General features: G+C 35.8%; 1 pseudogene; it reads right to left on the bottom strand.

The window, feature by feature from the left end:
• The window catches only part of LOC112819602 (large ribosomal subunit protein eL30 pseudogene), a 40,049-nt pseudogene extending 36,787 nt beyond the window's left edge, over window positions 1-3,262 (bottom strand).
• Window positions 3,263-21,212: the final 17,950 nt, after the last annotated feature.

A 21,212-nucleotide genomic window follows, 5' to 3' on the forward strand; every position in this document is an offset into this window, starting at 1 on the left:
CTGACAGCCTGAATGGAACAAAAAGATGGAAGAAGAGTGAATTTCCTCTCCTCATGAGCTGACATCCATCTTCTGCCCTCAGACACTGAAGCTCCTGCTTCTCAGGCTTTCAACCTCACACCAGGACTTAACACCATTGGCCCACTGCTTCTCTGGCCTGCAGACTCAGACTGAATTACACTACCAGCTTTCCAGGTTCTCCTGCTTGCAGATGGCAAACTGTGTGGGACTATGGGCCTCTAAAACCATGTATGGTAATTCCTATAATAAGTTTCCTCTTATCTATATCTATATGTATCTCTCTCTCTATCTTTCATTCTGTCTACCTACCTACCTATCTATCCTATTGGTTCTTTATCTCTAGAGAATGTTGAATAATACATATGTACTGGCATTTCTGTTCATAATTATTGCACTTTTTCAGTTATATTCTTCATCTTTTGCTTACTGATTTGAGGGGGCACTGTATTAAGGAAATCAGACCGATTATCGGTCATATATATTTTGTGTGCATTCCCTCTTCTTTTCACTATGTTTATATTACTTTGTCATGTAGATTTTTAAAACTGTGTTTACATAATTAAATTCAATAATCTTTTTTTCTCTTGGCTTTTGAACTGTCTTTTATACTCAAATGGACAGCCTCACCCTCTTTATGTGTGTGTTTTTATACATGTGTATGTGTATAACTTTCAAAGTTTCTTCTTGCTTCTTTTATAGCTTAATTTCCACATTTCAGTCTGTAAATTACCTGTCATTTAGCTTAGTGTAGGTACGTAGTCACCTTTAATTTTATTTTCTAGCATACATTTTCAATTATTATATTACCATAATATAAATTAAATATGATGATGTTAGTTACCTCTCATTTCTCTACTTTTTCAAAAATATCCTGTATATTTTCTTGTCTAGTTTTTCACATGAATATTAGAAACAGCTAATCTAATTATAAAGTGAGAATTCCGGTCATGTTGTTAATTAATTTCTCTATTATTCTAATTTATATAGATTTAAATTTTGTAATAGTTCACTTGAAGAAACTGGAATTCTTTTTCATTATTTCAAGTCTTATTTGAGTTGCTCAATACTTTTAAACTCATCTTCATATAGATCTTGTTTGAATATAGGAGGAATAGTCATTTTTATATAAGAATTCTGTACATAGGAAACTTACTGAATTATAATGTTGCAGTCTTAAATATGAATGCACAAACAATGATCAAATATAAAATAAATCTTTCAAAAAGAAAGAGTAGAACAAAATAAGCATAAAAGAGAAAAGATATCACTGGAGCTAACACAGATAATTCCAGGAAAACTTCATATAAAAACAACATTAATCAGAGGCCTTAGAGAGAATAGAAAAAATGGTTCATAAATAAAACAAAAACAGAATGCCGTGGAAAAGGGGCAAATAAGTACAAGGAAGAGTTCTTGCACTTTAAAATAACTGTTCAGTTAAGCAGTTCAAGAACAGCATTGAAAGATGACTTCAAGGAAGTCTCCCGTTTTTATGCAAACCTAATAACATTCTTTATTTTGGAAGGAAGGGATTTTGTTGCTGTTACACCTTTTATCTTGCATTTTGTTTTCTAACCCTAGTTTACCTACAGAAATAGGCAAAGCAACTTTTCAGTATTATTGTAGGCCAAATAAGTACTGCTTTGTTTTGATTTACTATATGAAATCTCCTTAGTTCTGACTTTGGCTTCATATGGCATACTTTTCCCTCATATTCTTGTTCAAGTACATAGTGTATTGTATTATGAAGTATCTATTTATATCTCTCTTTCACTACTAAGCTGGGAATTCCTAGAGGATAAAGACTATCTGCTTAGACTCTTGCACACACATTCTGAAGAGAGCAACCCACACATAGTGGACACTCAGGATTGACATTGAATGGAAATTCAGTTTCACAACTGTTAACTTACCCTGTAGCAGGCACAACACTACAAATTATATGGAATCCCAGGTAAGACCAAGTCCATGATACCGTCTTTTTTTTTAAGATTTTTTTTTTATTTGAGAAAGAGAGAGAGAGAGAGCTAGAAAGTGATAGAGCAGGCACAAGCAGGGGGTAGGGCAGAGGAAGGAGAAGCAGACTCTCCACTGAGCAGGGAGCCCAATGCAGGGCTCGATCCCAAGACTCTGGGATCATGACCTGAGCCGAAGGCAGACACTTAACCGACTGAGCCACCCAGGCATCCCTATAATACTTTCAATGTAACTGAAAGTGGAGAAGATGAAAAAGAAAATTAACAAGCTACAAACTAGAACTGAGTTTCTCCTTCTCAACCTCAGCACTATTATTTTGGACCAAAGAATTTCTTATTGTAGGGAACTGCCCTATGCATTTTAGAATGCTTAGCATTGTTTCTGGCCTCTACCCAACCACAAGATCCCCCACAATCATGAGAGCCAAAAATGTCACCAGGCATTACCAAATGTCCCCTGGTGGGGAAAAATGCCCCTGGTTGAGAACCACCAAGTTAATGTAAGACATGCTCCATAAAGTAATATAAGCAAAGTACTTTGGAGATTCAAAATAAGGAGAGACGTACCTAGTTGGAAAAGTCAGGAACGTTTTCAGAAATGAGTTGTTTAAATTGAGACATTATTAGCACTATATCCAAGGCATCTTTGAAATTTTGGCTAAAATGTTCATCCCTTGAGCTCTGAACAAGTTTGACTTGTTAATTTTGAGCATGAGTGTTAGTAAAGGGTATTTATAAAGCTAGAGGAAAATTACACTATGAATATTTTCTGACATATAAATATCAAGGAGATAATGCTATTCTTTAGCTGACTCTGTGTGTGTGTGTGTGTGTGTGTGTGTGTGTGTGTGTGTGTGTGTGTGTGTGTGTTTAAAACAAGCCCTGGTGAGTTTTATTAAAGAAATATTTTGCGTGATTAACTTTTCACCAGGCTGTTCTGGCAAGATTCTAATGTTATCAGAATCACCTGGATCAATGATAGCCAATGTGCATACTCTGTAATATTTCCCACATACTGTGCCCAATTCAATATTATTGCCACGGTGGTGATAGACACTAGTTTTGGCCAACATGACATGGTATTCTATTTCAGATTTCCTCCAGTCTGGGCAGTTGTTGGCAAGGATGACCAGTTTGGCTTAGCCATATCAGAGCATTTTCAGAGTCTGCTTATACCCCAGCACATACTTTCCACTTTTCATAACAAGTGGGAGCCCAGAGTTGATCGATCCCAGGGACATTTTTATCTACTTTGCAGCCACCATCTTCCTGCCTTAGGTGCAAGATGGCCCCAACCAAAAGCAGCTGCCCAAATGGCTGGGTAAGAGGAAGGAAAGAAACTGACTCTTTGTATATTCTCCAAGTACATCTCTAGATTTGCAGTTTTTTTGCTTCCATCTTGAAAATACAATTTAGTAGTACTATCTATTTTCTTCATAAATTATTCCTGTTTCATCCTATAATGACCATCTTAATTCCTAGTAAGTCTTTTTTTTGTTTTACTGTCTATTTTGTTATTAATATAAAGTAAGCATTTCTTTAGTTAGACATTGTTTGATATCTTTTCCCACCTTCATAATTTCATCATTAATTATTTTATTATTTATTCTGTAAGACTTTGCTTTTGTAAATAGCATATTTTGATGTTGTTGTTCTTTATTCTGAGAGTCTTTTAACAGGCAATATTATACCATTTATATTTAACTGTCGATCTTAAACCATTTACATATTAGTTAGTGATAACTTTAGATTTATTTCACCATCTGAATTTTGTATATATAGAGAAATTACAGTGGTAACAGAATGGACTCCAGACCCAGACTCTCTGAGTTCTAGCTATGTGAGTTTGAGCAATTTAAATCATTTGCATTGCAAATTTAATAATCTGTAAAATGACATGCTTATGATGTTTGTTGCCTGACATCATTGTAAGAATTAAATGAGAAAACACATCTAATACACTATAATGCTGCTTAATTTTACTATATGCCCTTGATGACTTTATTTGTATGTGAAATTTTATACTTTCCATACTATGCCTTTTTCTTTATACTTTTTCTCCTTCCTGTTCTTCCATTGGATTAATTTTAGTGTAATATAACTTATGTCTTGTTCTTGTCCTACTAATTTCAGTTTTACAGTGCCATTTATATTCTTCTGTGTTACTTTTAACTTCTAAAGTTTACTTAAATTTTAATCAGTAGCTTTGCTTTCCACACAACCAATACAAAGATTATAAGATTATTTACTCACATATTTCCCAATATTTTCTTGCATCCCATTTCTTCCAGGACTGCTTCTTCCTGAAGGAGGAGCCTGTCAGGGGAAAATTCTCTCAGTCCTTGTTTATCTGAAATTTTCTTCATATGACCCTCATTCTTGAGAGATTAGCTGGACAGAGAATTATAGTTTGACAGTTACTCTCTTACCACACTGTAAAGATATTATTCCGTGATCTTGATCCCTATTGTTTTTGTTGAGCTATCTATAGTTAGTCTAATTACAGTTCTTTTTATGTCATGTCTTCTCTATTTTGTATTTTACATATTCTCTTTGATTTAATGTTCTGAAGTTTTAATAAAATATGTCTAAGTGTGGAATTATTTATTCTTTATGGAGCTTATGCTTCTTGAAAATGAAGAATTTTAATTCTGAAAATTCTCAATTATGTTGTGTTCAAAAAACTATGTTATTACTTTTCATTTTGTCTCCTGGAACTCCTATCAAACCTGTGTTGGGCATTTATTCAGTCTATTCTCCCTGTCTCTAAACTTCTCTTCCATGTTTCTATCTCACTGTCTCTGGACAGTGCTGCATTCCACTGGTTTGTGCTGGAATGTGCTGAATTCTAGATGATTTTCTCCAATTTATCTCTCAATTCTCTGATTCACTCTTCAGTTCTTAATAATCTTCCCCAAACTATTTTATTGTGACAATTCAATAGACCTCTTTCTGTGAGATTTTCTTGTGATCCAATGGTAGAATGTCTCTTTAGAATATTTTTATATTTGCTCTGTTAGGTACTCAAGGATTTGGAACCAATTTTTATCTTAATTATTGAGAAGCAAGTTTCCTCTATCTTGTAGTTATTGGTAACTTAGACTCTAATATTCAAAGACTTGAGTTCAGGTTTCCAAGTTCTCCTTTTGTTTTTTTTCAATCCAGAATCTAGCCAGGGAGAAGCTTCATTGCTGTCCATCTGCTTCCTATGTCAGTATTTAGATTTTATTCTACTTTACCTTTTCACTGAGGTTTCAATTCTCTTAGGGCCCCAGCTATATGTATCAATCTTTTTTCCAACTTCTCACATGAATGAACTAAAGTTTTGTCATAAAAATCCAAGTGCTAGATACACTGAGTCTGATACTCAATGCTTCTATTTATTGTGCCCTATGACTTCCAGAGATTCAGCCCATGAACTTACCACTTTTCATTTCTACCACCTGGGGATTTTTATTCCATTTTGTTAGTTCAGCCACACATTTCATATATTGTTGTATTAAATCCAGAATCTCTAGCTGTTGATAGTGGGAGGAATTTACTACTTTAGCCCACCATTTTACCAGAATCATATGGACTGGCACTGTCTATCAATTCTAATAATTTGTATATGGAAAGTTCACCATGCCTAAGACATCATAGGAAAGTACAATAATATTTTCAAAGAGCTTTTAATTCAAACTCCTGTTGATGGTAATGGCAATAGGATTTCTCCATTTTCAAGTGGTAGGAAAGCAGAAAGTTACCTGGTTTATTAAAAACATTCAGCTAACCTTACAACAGAAACCCAGACACTTCTTTTGGCCTCACTTCTAGGACCTTCCTATTTCAAAGAGCAAAGATGAATCTAGGTCATAATAATATAACAAATCACACATTGTGGTTCTAGAGATGTTACTAAGAAAAGAATTACTAGTAAAACATAAAGATGGTGAAATTATATTAAAGCTAGAGTTATCGACAGGTTCTTTGAAAATCTGAAATAAAAAGGAAAATAAATTATTCACAGCCACTGAAATTCTGAGGTTCTCAATAATAATGATATTTGGTATTTATCATGCTGCATTTATATGGACCACCCAAACGTGAAATTTCAAATATAATATGCATGAATTCATTGATAAAATACCTTAAAGCAGAATATATTTCAGTATTCATTGCTAAATGGTTTTGCCAAAGAAATTGATCAGATAATGCTTCATGTAAAGTGCCAGGTATTGTCATGTAATTTCAAATTCCAGTCTAAAACTCTATCAATATTTTTTAAATGGGATAAAACACACAACTTTTATATTTTTAAAAGTCATTTGCTTCCTCTCTGTCTTTTCCTTCCTAAAATTAAGTGAAAATTAAGGCTTGAAATCACAAATAAATTATTTTTAGCATAGCTTTTTACCTATATGCCAGTTACAAGTAATATCTGAATACAAATTCTAATGAACAAATGGGTATGTTGTGAGGAAGCAGAAATAAAGTAACTGCATGAAGGAGCAAATGTAATTTAAAAATTACTCCTTATTCATTTACTGAGGAGTAAAAAGCTTATTAAAATCAAAAATTATAGTCACCATGGTTTAAGTCTTAAATCCATAAATTTCAGATGTGTTTTATTGCTTAGCTATTCTTCTAAGTGATGAGAACCATAAAGCCTCTCATACTGCAGGCTCATCATATTCTTAATTGCTTTCTCTAAAAAATGAAACTGATCTATAAGTTAATAAGCAGATAAGATAATTTCTAATTTAGATCCCTAATTCCAAGCCCGCCTGAAAACTAAGCAAAGAAAAATATGCTCAGAGGACATGATGGATCAGCAGTCGCTGATTATTTCAGCCTCAACTAATGGAGCGGCAACATTGTAGACTAAGTCACAGATCAAAACCCAGTCTCTACATACTTCTTAGGTTTCTCTTTGACTTTGGCAAAATGCTAAAATGCTTCTTAATAATCGAACATACTAAACAAAATTATCTTTTAAGAAAGCTGGGTCAGGATTCTGAGTATAATAACCCCTTATTTTCTGTAGAAATATGGAATTTATAAAGGGTTTCTGCAAAGTTGTCTGATAACACATTCCTAAGCAAATTGATGCTCTGAAAAGCAAAATGACTTTCCCAAGTACAAACAACTAATTAATTTCAAATAAGAATAAAACTGATTTCCTTTCCTCATATACTGAAGATGTAGGATTAATAATTGAATACTGTTTCTTTTGTCACACCCTTTCTCCTTCCTTATAATCAGAACTATATATAATTCCCTCTGGAATATATAACCAAAAAAAAAAAAAAACTGGGGCAGAATACTTAACAACAACAAAAAAAACAATGTGAGTTCCAGTTTTGGTATAGTTATGTGAGCTTCCAATAGCCCAACCCTACTGTTGATAAGAGCTATAGAATCTAGGCAAAACAAACAAAGAAAAACAACTCTAGACTATGGAAAGGAGTCTTGGTATGAAGAAGCAACACTATGGGGGCAGTTTTCAAGGTTTATTTGTTTGTCTGCTTTCTTTTAGAAGTATTTGAAGGTAAACTACAACTTCAGGTTGATACAATGTGGAAATTCCAACAACTTTTTTCTGGCCACAGGAAACAAAAAAGGAAAATAGGTGGGCTGGGGATGTGGGCAGATGGCAGAGAGCTAGAGAAAGAATTGCTAATTTGGGGAATAAATTCTCATAAGTCTCAGCCCAACTAAGTACAGGACTGACTCAAACAATGGAGTAATGTTTTAAGAAACTGATCTGAGACTTGAGCCACCATCCTCAGAAAATGAGACAGAATTTGTAATCTAAATATAATTGGATTGATTGACCACTAAAAGGAGAGTAAAAATGTTTTCCAAAGAATTATAGCAGAATCCATAGTATAAAAATAAAGCATTCACAGTTTTCCTGACATGATCCAAAATTAACTGATATACACAAAATTAGGAATTGTGAGCTATTCTAAGAGAAAGGCAATCAACAGTTGTCAATCTAAAATGACATAGATGTTGAAATGATATGATAGGACTTTAAAGTGGCTATTATACTGTGCTTCATGGGGAAAAGAAGATATATTAGAAAAAATAGGAAATCTCAGTAAAGAAACAGAAAACAACAAAGAAATTTTAGACCTAGCAGAATGGAGACGAGAGAGGAAAATGTCAGTGAACTTGAACATAGATAATAGAAATTACCAATCTTAAGAAGGGGAAAAATAAGATTGAAAAAATGAGTAAGTACTCAGACACCTTTGGGACAATCTAAAAAGGCTTAGCATATGCATAATTGGTTCCCAGAAGGAAAAGAGGAGTAAGGACAGGAAAAAAAAAAGAAGAAGAAGAAGAAGAAGAAAAAGATTTAAAAAAATGACCAAACCCCTTAAAATTTTAGATAAAAGATATACATTTACAGACTCAAGAAAGTCCATAACTCCCAAGAAAGCTAAACCCAAAGAAACCCATGTGAATAGACATTCTAATCAAACTAACAAGCAAGATAGTGAAAATATCTTGGAAATGGAGAAAAATGACACATTACATATAAGATAACAATTTAAATTTCTGCAGATTTCTTGGTACCATATGGATGAGTTAACTTAAAATGAATTGCACCAAAATGCACGAGCTAAAACTATAAAACTCTCAGAAAAAAAAAATGTGTAAACTTTTATCTTTGAATTAGGCACTGGGTTTTTTTTGTTGTTGTTGTTGTTGTTTGCTTTGTTTTGTTTTGTTTTGTTTTAGGGATGACAACTAAAACACAACTAACCATAGAAAAAAAGATAAATTGGGCTTCATTAAAATTAAAAAATTTGTACTTAATTTTTTTGAAGATTTTAAGTAATCTCTACACCCAAGGTGGGGCTCAAACACACAATCTTGAGATCAAGAGTCACACGCTCCTCTGACTGAGCCAGCCAGGCACCCCATAAAAACTGTTTTTGTACTTTAAAAAACACTATCAAGAAAATAAAAAGGCAACCAACACAGTGGAAGAATAGGCTAGCAAATCATATATCTCATTTGGGACTAAGTAGCCAGAATATATAAAGGGCTCATATAGCAGAAAGGCAAATAAGCTTCAAAATGGGCAGGCAAAGGATTCAAGTAGATATTTCTCCCAAGAAGATACACAGATGACCAATAAGCACAATAAAAGATGTCAAAAGTCACTAGTCATTAAGAAACTGCTAATCAAAACCACAAGGCAATACCACTTCACATGTAATAGAATGGTTAGGATTAAAAAGTAAGATAATAACAAATGTTGACAAGTATACAGAAAAGTCAAAACCCTTGTTCACTACTGATGAGAATGTAAAACAGTACAGCTGCTTTAGAAAACAGTGTGACATTTTCTCAAAAATTTAAATATAGAGTTATCATTTCATCCAAGAATTCCAATCCAACAGAAATTAAAACATATGTCCATGAAAGAATCTATATATGAATGTTCATTGCAGCATTATTCATAAGAGCCAAAAGGTGGAAACAATCCAAATGTCCATCAACTGATGAATGGATAAACACAATAAGGCATATCTCTACAATGGAGTATTATGTGGCCATAAAAAAGAGTGAAGTGATAATATTGCTACCATATTCAGAAACTTTGAAAACATAATGTGAAGTCAATCACAAGGACTACATATGCTATGATTCCATATATATTATATGTTCAGAATAGAGAAATCTATGGGGACAGAGAGCAGATTGTGGTTTCCTAGAATAGAGGAGTTGGAGGGTTAGGGAATGATAGCTAAAGAGTACAGGGTTTCTTTTGGGAGTAATAAAAATATCCTGAAATTGGTCATGATGATAGTTGCACAGCTCTGTTAATATATTAAAAACTATTGAATTTTATACTTTAAATGGTGACATATGACATGTGAGTTGTATCTCCATAAAGCTGTTAACAAAAAAAAAAAAAAAAAGGATAATATGTTAAGACCAATTAAGGATTATCCCAGAAAAGTAAGGTTGGTATAACATTCGAAAATCACACAACAGAGTGACATCAGCAAACTGGCAAAATAGGAGATTCCAGTCCTCAAACTCCCACAGAAATACCAATTTTAACAGCTACCCACAGATGAGAATACCTTTATGGGAGCATCGGAGTCTGGCTGATAAGTTCCAGCTCTCGTGTAGCAAAAACCCAAGAGTAGATGCATTGAAGAGAGTAAGGAGAACAGTTTTACTATAACTTTGTCACCTCTTGTGTGTGGGAGAGGGGAGAGAGGGAGATAAGCAAGGAATGAGAATTATGGTATCTGAGGACATCTGTTTCTGCCTCTAGTAATGGAATGGATGGAGAAATAACAGAGACAATACAGAATAAATAAGAGCTTGATAGAAGATGATGTATTGTGGATACAGTAAGAGTGGATATGTCTAGCTGGAAGTATAGATAGAACTTCCAGGTAGAGATATCCATGAGGCGGTTGAATATAAGGTCTGCAGTTCAGAGTTTTCTGCTAGAGCTGGAAACATTTAGCAGGTGGATGACAGTTGAAGCCAAAAGACAGGATACTGTATCCAGATTCCCTGTAGTGAACAAGGCAAAGGGGTGAGGATGGGCTCCTGGGAACACTGACGTTGAAGGGGTTAGTATATAAAAAAAAAAAAAATCCAGAGAAAAGTAAGGAGATTCTGAGAGGCAAGAAGAAAGCCAGAAGAGAGGGAATTACAGAAGCTAGAGAGGAAACACAATGGGAAGATGCAGCAGCCATTTTCCAATGCCAATTTGGGATCACCACATTACAGGGGAAGCAACTAAAATGTTTCTTGCAGAGAAGATAAAACCACAAGATAGAAGTAGAAATAAATGCAGAGTTGGTTTTCTGCTATCTGCAGACTAATGATACATAAAATGGAGTAGCTTTTTGTCTGGGCAGGAGGTTCAAAAGCCAGAACTAGAACCAATGTGTAGAAGATTCAGAAAGAAAGATCTCAGCTCAATTTAGGAAAAAAAAAATTCTGCTAGAATTATCCAAACATAAAGTGGGCTGCCCCAGTGGGGTTGTTAGTACTAGACTGATGGGTCATATGTCAGAGGATCAGGAGTCCACGTAGAAAGATACCATATATCTATCACCATTATCCATAAGTACTTACTAAACAGTGGGTTGAATAACATGTAATTGCTAATGTTTAGCCATTTTTAACCAATAAAAAAGATAATTTTATTTGGTTCAATCTAGTATTTACTGGACAAAAAAAATGATTGAATAAATAAATGATGAATGAATGAATATTGGACTAAGAAGTCCTTTTAATTTTCAGTGAAGAGAAATGTAGATGCTTTTTAAAAATCAGTTCTAAAAACACTAAGTATTTCCTGGAAATAACACAAATTGACAAGAGAGTTGTGCCAGAAGGAAATATGTTTCCTTCCACCTTCATGTAGGTATTTCTTAAAGGCATCCAAAAGCAATATTTTTGTTAAGAATTATGTATATATTTATTTGAGTTATTTTGAGTAAATTTACTCAGAAATACTTCATTGAAAGCCCATTGTATAGACTGAACAGCAAAATTATTTTATTATTGTTGGTATTATTGTTATTGATAACACCAAAAAAGAAAAAAAAAGTCATGTAATAAATATACCTCTGAATCAAGAAGTTCAATAGAGAATTTAATTTTTTTATTTTGAAAGAAAATATCTTATTTAACAATTCAGCTTATATGATTCAATTTCCATTGGCTTTTATCATCCATTTGTAAGGATTTTAAGTTACTCAGAAAGAAAGAAATTGCTAGTTGCTGATTTTTTTTTTTTAATGATTCCAAGTTACTATGAGTATAATTTCCTTGTGTTGTTGCTTGGGAGTCATAAACGTCACCACAAGTGCAAGTTTTTGTTCTTATTTTGATTTCTATTGACTAAGCCTTTCCCTTTTCAGCCACTTAGTGTCACCCTATCACAACCCAAATTATAGTCTAAATTATAAAGACAAAGTGCTCCTTTCCTCAGCCACAGTGGAATGCAGACTCCATGGAGCATAAATTGTTCCCTAGGGCATGTAGTAGTCAATCTTTCAGTTTCTTTCACATTCTTCACTCTAGAGAATTTCTGGCAAAATTACACAGTAGGAAAATGAATATTTTGCTTCTTTGACGTTTTGGTACATTTTGTACATTTATAGTCTAAACTATTTTCATCCTCTTAGGAAACCAATTAATTATTAGCCTGCCTAACTTCTGAATAAAAGTTAATTAAACACATGATTAATTATTAATAATATGCTGAGGTACATGTAGCCATTTTCAGGATCTAGATGTTAATAACCACAAACACTTCAGTTGACGTTTTCTCCAGCCAGAGTCATCTCTAGATGAGATACTGATCATGGTGTTGTCTTGCTCAAAAATCTTCTAAGCAGTTTTATTTCCTGAAGGTTAAAATTTGACCAGTCTTGTTATTCTAATATTTAAGGCCTCCATGATCTGGCCCTGCATTCCTGGTTCTAGCCACATTGGAGTCTCTGGTTGCCAATCCCCAGCTGTATTTTACACAGTCTTGACTATGTATCTCTGTTCACTCTGTTATTTCCACTGAGATGCCCTTGTACTATTTATCTCTATACATCCTTCCCAATCCATCTCCAATATTATCTTTTCCATGAAATCTGCTATGAATTAGACATAATGTTTTAAACACAAAACATTCAAAGTCAAAAAGGTTTTATCATTCTCTGATTAATATTTAGTTAAGTGTGGAGAAGTGTTTCCTATAATCCATGTCCCCTACAGCATATTGCTTTTCATGTCTCATTGTCTATAGCTGGGTCACATACTAATCATTAATGAGGTGAATAAATGAACATCACAAATGGTCCAGCCATCCATGGGGTTGGGAGAATGAAAAATTCAATAAAGTCAATGTATAAGGAACTAGGCAAAGATTTTGGGTAGATATTGGGTAGTCATTGTTTTCAACTCTTTCTAATGTGAAAATAATTGCTATGTTTATAAATTCCAATAGCATTTTCTTTAGACGGTTATCAAAGAAAACCTATTCCAATCAGCCTTGTTATAGATGAGAAATAGACTAGAAATTTGATCTCTTTATCCCAGTATCTGGCACACATTGGGTACCAGTAAAGTTCTTTGGAAGTAAATTTTATTTAAGTGACCACTGCTATATTCCTAAATAACAGAATGATGACTCTGTACCCCATGTTTAGAAAGCAATAACTAGAGGTTAAAAGAAGAGTATTTGTGTATAAATACTGCTGGTGGTTACAGTTGTCTGTTCCTAATTCCATCTCTGTTACTTCCTAGCTGTGTGAACTTTGGCAAGTTACACAAGCTCCATAGCTTTACTTTTTCCATGTGTAAAATGGAATGATTTTACATGAAAATACTTTGTTTTTTAAGTGAATCAATGTTTGTAAATTGCTTAGCCCAGTGACAGAGACTTAGTAATTAGTAGCTACAGCTAGGAATCTCCATGGATCACAAAGTTATGGATATTTTGGTCAGTGCAGGGTATCGAAATAAAATAAATTTCCTAGAACGTGTATCCTTTCTATAAACCAAATCGAGCCAATTTCCACATAGATAAACGGGGCTAGCAATTTGCCTTTTACCAACTGTCATGGCAACAAAGTCAGCAAAACTGATAAACTGAATTTTCCCATTATCTTTTCTGGATTTAAAATAATACAACAGTTCAAAAGTAGTTTTTGATAGTTCTTTTGAAAGAAATATTGACTCTAATCTTTATGTGAAAAGAGAAAACCAAGCACCCCAAAATGAAGGTAGGCAGGTAAGTAATATGAGATACTGTCATCAGCTGGACCCCAAGACCGGACCTTTACTGCCCACCTGCTTGTACTCACTAACCTTTGTCTTACATTTTTCCTTAAACTCTTTTTTCTGGCTTACCTCTTAACTCAGACAAATGAAACCCAAAACCACTCCTCAGATGATGGTGACTGCCCTGACAAGACCTCCTGCCATCCCAGACCACCCAGAACATCTGAGCTAAGCCCCTTGACTTCATCTGTACATAGACTGTGAAGTGACCCCCTGGAAGAACCAGCAATTACCTTTACTTCATTGTAATACTAAAATAAAACCTCCACCCAAGGAGGAGCCTCAGCCTCATTTACATAACATACAACATACTACAGGCATGTTTCCTTAAGGCGTGTGTGTGACCTTATGCCTGCCTCTACAGAGGATGACAAGGCTTCCCTATCTAAATATTCAAAACCCTAAACAAAGGGTATTCATTCACCCTCTCTGGGAGTCACAGCTTTGGAAGCTATTCCCCGTCATCTCCTTATTTGCTGCAAATAAAGCTTATTTTGTGTGACAGCTCCACCTGGGATCTGTGGCTCACCAAGGAGCAAACTCACGGGTTGGTTAAAATATGAAAAGAAAACAAAGACTATCCCTCATGCTTTCACAAAGTTTTGAGCAATGTCTTTTAAAAATCAAATTTGGAAAGTTAGAATCCTAAACTTTTAATATCTGACAGGAAAAAAAAATTCCACTGAAGTTGGTGAAAGAAACTGAGAAGTAGAGTTTAGTATCTGTCACATTACATTTACAAAGCAATACACTCAGCTATTTAGCCACTGCAATGTTTATCCAATTGTTTTTAAAACATGACCAGAATCTCCAATTTTCAAGAATTCAATAATGTTACTGGTTAATAAAACAACTCTTACTCACATCTAACCTAAGCATGGTTTGTCAATTATTACCATAAACAGTGGCACTTACAGCAAATGTTTAACTCCAGGTTATGTCAAAGCACTTTTCAGAGTGATATAATTTGTGTTAAATCTGCAAGGGACTATATTTAATGGTCCATTTCAGACATGGCCTCTTAGTTGCTGGTACAATCTAATAATGAATGTAGAACAAACCAATGTCAAGTTTTTTCCATTCAAAAAGCTGTAAAGACACTATCTCCCCAAGCTGAACTTAGATTCATCTGACTATGGGGCATTTGTAGAAATTCTGGTTCTCTTTTTCCCCTCTGCCTTTTTTTCCTGGTTAATACCTTTTTATATTCATGTGACACTAGTTTGGCCAGTTAAATCCCAGCAAAAGTGACCTTCAGTTTGTGCTTATTTTTCCCCCCTCTCACATAATCTGGAGGGTGCCTTCACTGCCCAAGAATGTCTGTTCTCTCTCCTCCCACAAGCAGCTTGCTCTCCGGTCAACCAGCTGTTTGTGACTAAGCCAGCTCATTCACTCATTACTTAATCAATCATTTAGCCCATTTATTCAGCACATACCTATTGTGTGCTGACTATGTGAAAGGCGCTGTTGTAGGTACTAGAGATACACGGTCAACCAAACAGCAATAGGCAAATTTCCTACCTGTAAGCAGAAGAGTTATGGATCCCCAGTAAAAGAAAGACCCAGTATAGCTCTCTTCACGCAAGAGATGTGATTTTTGCGGCCTCACCCTACCACCAAGTATTTTCTGTGATCCAGGCTCTACCAGCTGTCCTTCCCCAAGCACACTTCCTGCAGAACTTCCTAGGAGGTGTTGGAATGACAAAGAAATGCAAAAACCCCCCTAGTCAAGGATTTTAAAGGAACAAAGGAAATGCACAAACTAACAAGTCTCTAGCCTGACCACATCAGAGACAATAAATCAGTGGTAAAAACTCCCAGGGCTGCTTGAAAAGCAAGCAAGGCCCTGCATTCCTTACCAGAAATAAGGGGCTCAGGGCCCCATCCAGTGTGTACTGGCTCTTGGAGCACATCCACAGACCTTCCTCTGTCCACAGTTAACTTCTGCTTCATTATAATGTTAAAGCCTCGGGCCTAGGAGGAGCACACACTGCATTAACATAACATAGGTTGCATATATAGGCCTGTTTTCTAAGTAAGCCCGCACAACCTTATGCCTGTCTTTACATGTGATGACAAAGCTCTCCTTTCCAAATATTTATCCTAACCCTAAATAAATGGAACCCACTCACCCCTACTCAGAAAGACATGGCTTTGGAAATATCCTCCATGATCTCCTTTTCTGCTGCAAATCAAGTTTCCTTTGTGTGACAACTCCAACTGTGGAGTCTCTACCTGTAACTCACTGAGAAGTGAACTCATGTTAGTTCCATTACATTTGCTCATGACTGTTTCACTTCAGAGGAGGGAGAGAAACAATAGCATGACAAGTAGGCCTTTCCAAAAATTCTTTGGGAAACATAAATTACAGAAAGAGTAGATAGGAAGTGTTGGCTGGGGACGAGGTTGTCATTATATCAAATATAGTGGTTGGAGAAAGCCTCAGTGAAAATGTGGCATTTGAACCAAGAGCTTAAGGAAGCAAGGAAGGAAGCCAAATGGGTAAATGAGAAAAAAAAAGAAAAAAAAGGAAGCCTTAAAGACTGAGGGAAGAACAATTGCAAAGGCCCTGAGGCAGGAGAATGCCTGGGAAGTTCCAGGAAAAGCATGAAGTCCAGTGTGCTGGGAACAGAGTGAATCAAGAGGAGACCAGTAGAATATGAGGCCAGAAAGAGAAGAGAGAAGAGGTCTTGTGAGGTTTTGTAAACTATTGCAAGGATTTCTTTTTTCACTTTGAGGGAAATAAGAAGCCACTCCAGAGTTGTGTGCAGAAGAGTGACAGGATCCAACTTTTGGTTAAGAGCATCACTGTGGTTGCTCTATCAAGAGTAGACAGTGGGCAGGCAAGTGTAAAAACAGATGGAAATAAAAATCTACTAGGAAGCCATTGAAATAATTCATGTGACATGTGATGTGGTGAAAAGTTGCTGGAGGAGGTAATGAAAGTGGTAGGGCTCTGTATATATCTTGAAAGTGGAGACTGCAGGATTTGCTGATTGACTAAACACTAAAAAGTGTTTTCAAGTCTTTCAAGTCTTTTTAGCCCGAACAACCAAAAGGAAACAGTTGTAATGTACTGAAATAGGAAAGATGGGTGGGAATGAAAGAGTAGAGGAGGGGTGAGGAAAATCAGAAGCTAGATTTGGGGCAAGTTTACTTGCAGAAGTCTAGTAGACATCCAAATGGTGACATGGAGTTGGCTGTTGGTTATACAAGTTCAGGGAAGAGATCTGGATTGGAGAGATGAATTTTGGAGTCCTCAGTTTGTTGAGGATAATCTCTGAAACTGAATGAGATTCCTGAAAGTGTGCATGTAAATAGAAAAGAAAGAGGTCTGAGGCTTAGCCTTAGGGCATCTCACACATATCAAGTCTGGATAGATGAGAGAAAATCAGCAAAGGAGATGGAGAGAGCCAGTCAATAAAATGGAAAGCAAATCAGGAAATGTATTGTTCTGGAAGTCAGGTGAAGAAAGTGTTTAAAGGAAGAAATGATTGCTTATGTCAAATGCTCCCAATTAGGTCAAGTAAGATAAAGACTGAAAACTGACCATTGGCGGGGCGCCTGGGTGGCTCAGTTGGTTAGGCGACTGCCTTCGGCTCAGGTCATGATCCTAGAGTCCGGGGATCGAGTCCCGCATCGGGCTCCCTGCTCAGCGGGGAGTCTGCTTCTCCCTCTGGCCCTCTTCCCTCTCGTGCTCTCTATCTCTCATTCTCTCTCTCTCAAATAAATAAATAAAAATCTTTAAAAAAAGAAAAAAGAAAACTGACCATTGGTTTAGCAATGTGATCAGTATTTCTTCTCAGTGGGGAGAAGAAGCAAATGATGAAATCGGACAGCCAGACATACTGCCTCATTTGAAGTCATCCTTACATCACCCTGGATCCCATAGTCTCCAAGAAATGATTCTGGAATTTATTTTATTCTATGATGCTCCAGCGCTCAATTCCTTACGTCTATGCCTGGTCTGATTTCATATTGGTATTTTCAAGTTGATATTCTAAAAAAATTATGTGAAAGAAACAAAGTAATATTATTATCATTTTTTTTGTAGGAAATACAGTTTTAAGAGAAGATAAATGTTTTATTGTTACACTTCTGGTGAGTGCAAAGTGGTGACTTTAGCCCAGGCCTTCTGACTTCTAGAACTTTCTCCTGCTCCATTAATTTCTATAAAGAGAGTGATTGATGCCTCCTTCCTTTTTCTTTGGACCTTCCTTTATGCATTGCCCACCTCTTTTCATAACTTCTGTTTACTCACTTAATCCCTTGAATTTTGGTCCTTAGATTTTTTTTTTTGAACACCTGCATGCCATGACCTTTAAGGACAAATATCGATAGAACTTTAGAGCTTCAGGGAATTTGGACTTCTGCCAGGCTGCAAATCCAGATAATAGTTTCATATCACCTCATGACCATCCTTTCCTGCAGGATTTACTTTCTTCTACTACCCAGCACAGGAGAAAGACTGGGTAAAACACCAGCACTGTACCATTGAACATATATCTGTCCATTCTCTTGTTACAAAGATAATGATTATTGAGTTCAACATCCAAGTGCTCAGTAAATATTGTGAGTATGATCTCATATAATATACTCTTTCTCCTTGTTCCTGATTCTTTCCAAGAGTTTTTCTTCCTTCCACCTTTATATTCAAACATAAGAAATCTATAGAATTTTAAGGACTTAAGAGATCATGTTCCTAGTAGCAGACATCCATCTTCAACTTGACTTCTCAGTGAAGTCAACTCACTACCATTCATACACATAAGCATGCATTTGGAAAAAAAATATTGGATTTGTCACAACTTTTAGATGATAAAACACGAATTACAAAAACCATGCAGGCAGTGGATTGTATCGGTATCAATTTCCCGGTTGTGATAATTGTATAAGGCAAGACGTTACCATTGGAGAAAACTGGGTAAAGGGTATTTAAGACCTCTGTTTTACTTCTTAAAACTGTATGTGAATCTACAATTATCTCAGAATAAAAAGCTTAAAATGTATACAGGTAAAAGGACATCCATGGGCAGACTTCTTTTTCTGAGACCTTCAAACTGTCATGATGCTGAGAAGGGAAGGCACAAGAGAAACTGCTGTCTTAGGCAGAATCTACCATGCTGGCCTTAGGAAGTGGTATAAAAAAGTCACAGAAGCTAACAGATAAACAGCAATCTGGGGAAAAGAGAGGTGGCACTGAATATGAATTTTTATTTTAGCACCAAATATAGTCATGGTGTTTGTAGTATTATTGTTAGTATAGATCCCACCTCCAATCAGGGGCCGAACTCCCAGTCAGCCACCTGCTGTGAAATTGTGTACTTTTTTTTTCACAAGGATTATTTAATCTATGTATCCAGCTGGTCATAGTTCCAATTTCCAAAGCTAAATCAAACATGTTTTCCTTGTTTCCACTCCATCTCTCTTCCAGTCTTCTGGCTTTCCTTTCCCTTCCCAGGATTTCTTAAGATCATTGACTCCACTGACGGAAGTCAGGGTTCTGACCGCCTAATAAATAAGTTCACCAGTGAAGAGCTTATTTTTCCTTCTGTTTAATTACAGGCTTCAGAGACACTCAAAATGGAGGGTGTCCTAGGGACAAATAATACTGTAGGCTTGGTTTACTTATCTCCTGTTGGCATTGGCACCAAGCCCTTCCTCTGCTTTGTAATTCATGGCTGTGTCTGTGGCGGCATGCTAAACAGACTGAGGCCACCACACAGCCTGCTTAGCCTGTCCAGATGCAGCTCAGCTAATCCGTATACGTTAATGGCCGGTTCGGAGCAGTAGTTTAGATAACACTGCTGGTTTGTTTCTAGTGCAATCTAGGTATGCCATCATAAATTAATTCATGTATTATCCTTTGAATTAGATGTGGTGAACTATCCTGGGACTTGAACTACCACATGCTTGTTCTGAATTCTGGGTGATTGGCTTCAAAATTGACCCTTAGAAATGAATGTATGTATAAAATGATTAGATGACAGAATTAAGAATAAAATCAAACATACAAGAACTGTGAAAAATAAATTTCTCTCCTACTCTTGTTTCCTCAGACTCTCATTTCCCTTATACAAAGCAACTCACTGTTAATAGTTTTAGGCAGAGACGTTTTATGCATATATGAGTATATGTGTGTATGTTTCATAGAGAGGGAAAACACAACAGCTATAGTTCCCTAGTTATTACATAAAAACTAGCAGGATATACACAGTGTCCCACAATTTGTTCCTTATACTTAATGATAACTCTTAAAGGACTTTCCTAGTCAGTATCTGCAACCTGCCCCACCTTTCTTTCTTTCCTAGTCAGTATCTGCAACCTGCCCCACCTTTCTTTCTATCTATCATCTATCTATCTAGATATCTCTCTATGGTATTTTAAGGAAGTTCTACATCCAACATGGGGTTTGAACTCACAACCCTGAGATCAAGAGTTGCATGCGCTATTGGTTGAACCAGCCAGATGCCCCTGCCACACCTTTCTAAACAGCTGCTTAGTATTTTGTTGAGCAGATATAATCCTCTTGTATTTAAACAAACAGTCGCATTTTGATGGACATTTTGCTGTTCCTAATATTTTATTACCAACAGTGCTTTGGTGAACATCATTGCATGTAATTATTTGTGCTTGTAGTAGTATCTGTAGGTTTTATTCCTGGAAGGAGAATTCCTGACCAACAGGAATTCAGTTTTTAGGTTAATAGGTATTGCCTAATTGTCTTCCAAAGAGGCTGTACAGTTTTCTCAACCATGTAAGAGAGGACTTATCTCCCCATAGCTATCTCTCTTTAATCTATTATCATTTTTTTCAACTTGCCATTCTGATTATAATTGTAAGCAGTATTTATCTAATCGTGATTGTGGTTAAGCATCTTACAAACCATTTGCTCCATTCTTTCCACCTAACCACTCATGTCTTCATCATTCCCTGAATAACGTCTATTCCTCACTGGCTTGAAATGACAGCTGAAATTTTTGTTTACTCGAATCTGTTTCTGAATTATATTCTGTTACGTTTATCTTATTGTTTACATGCATCCATATCAATTTTTGTAAACTTCTATACTTTTCTAATAAGTCTTAATATAAAGTAACTTCATGCCTCTTTATTGTCCTTTTTCAGAACTTCCCTAGATATTTTTGCAAGCTTTTATTTATTTATTTATGTATTTATGTATGTATTTATTTATTTATTTTTAGCAGTTGTGTTGGAGTTGTTTCATCAAATATTGAAATATGCACTGTTTAAAATGTAGGGCACGAGAGGTGCCTGGGTGGCTCAGTCGTTAAGCGTCTGCCTTCAGCTCAGGTCATGATCCCGGGTCTTGGGATCGAGCCCCACATCGGGCTCCCTGCTCAGTGGAAAACCTGCTTCTCCCTCTCCCACTCCCCCTGC

Source organism: Callorhinus ursinus, unplaced genomic scaffold, assembly GCF_003265705.2.
Source record: "Callorhinus ursinus isolate GAN/ISIS: 27379988/994484 unplaced genomic scaffold, GSC_fseal_2.0 scaffold1, whole genome shotgun sequence".
In the NCBI taxonomy this organism is placed as follows: Eukaryota; Metazoa; Chordata; class Mammalia; order Carnivora; family Otariidae; genus Callorhinus; species Callorhinus ursinus.